We start from the raw sequence: 1266 nt of genomic DNA, 5'->3' as shown, positions 1-1266 counted from the left end.
CATGCTCCTCAATAAAAAAAAGAAAAAGAAAGAAAGAAAGAAAGAAAGAAAGAAAGAAAGAAAGAAAGAAAGAAAGAAAGAAAGAAAGAAAGAAGACTGCCTAAGTCCCCAAAACCACAGAGATTGAGGTCAGACTGGCCATAGCAACCAAGAACAGGACTTGGGTCTCCAGAAGGACCTAGCAACCGATAAATGAGTTCAGATCTCTTTTCATCTCCACTGGTGTGAAAGCCAAAATTAAAAAGATTAGATCACCCTGCACCCATTACAAAAGGCGCCACAATGAAAAAGTCATTTCCAGCCTTTGAATCACATCAAGTAAATAACATTCATCCTTGCTATAATGAACAACTTTCAAAGTAAATTGAATCTCCATAGTACTGCTTTCCCCGGCTGCACAGTATTTACATAACAATATATCACAGGAAGCTCAGAATGGGTCTTGTAAATGGGGAACTCAGATAAAAAGCATCTTTAGCCCCGATTACTGTATACTCAGACTGCTTTTCAGTCCCCTTCATTTAAACAATGTGTTGTATCAAGAACATAAACAATGTTTTTAAATTGTGGGAAATGAAAGTTTTCAGTACATTTTTAAATGTCTGGACTCACCCCTTCTGTGGGGCACTGAGAATGTAGAAATCACTTAACCTCCTAAATCCATGCCCGGGATTCATTTTTGTGACAAAGAATTCTCATCTATGGGTACACTTGCTTCTTTGTTCGTGCCAGCAGTTTTTCACCCTAAAAATCTCCTGAATTTTTAGGTATTACTTAAGATGAAAACACACTCTTGCATATTTTTTAGCATGTGGTTCATTCATTATTTGTCATTTCCTCGAAAGTGTAAGGTATTCTCCACTGCCAGAACAATTATGTCTATCAAGTTTTAGCAATGCCTCCACACAATCTATTCCTCTTCTATAGCTAGTTTTGACAAAATGTCTCCAGGTCATTAAAAAAAAAATTAAGGACTAATATCCCCCAATACTTAGGTTTCCATAAACTATTGTACAATTGATACATTTCAAATGGAGTATGTTCCATTAAGACAGTTAAATCCACCTTAAAAATATACCAGCTATATCTTATCTTTTTTGTGTCAGCTCACGTAGACATTACTATTTGAACTCCACAGGGAATCTCATTAATTTTTAAAACTCTCTGACCTCAGTACAGTTGAGTATAAAAATAATTTCAAATTAAGAATGAAAGAGCATCACTTGAATTCTACACGGCCATATGCTCTACGTTGCACAAAACATT

This window comes from Prionailurus bengalensis, chromosome B4 (assembly GCF_016509475.1).
Source record: "Prionailurus bengalensis isolate Pbe53 chromosome B4, Fcat_Pben_1.1_paternal_pri, whole genome shotgun sequence".
NCBI lineage: Eukaryota > Metazoa > Chordata > Mammalia > Carnivora > Felidae > Prionailurus > Prionailurus bengalensis.
This window is presented reverse-complemented; position numbering follows the sequence as displayed.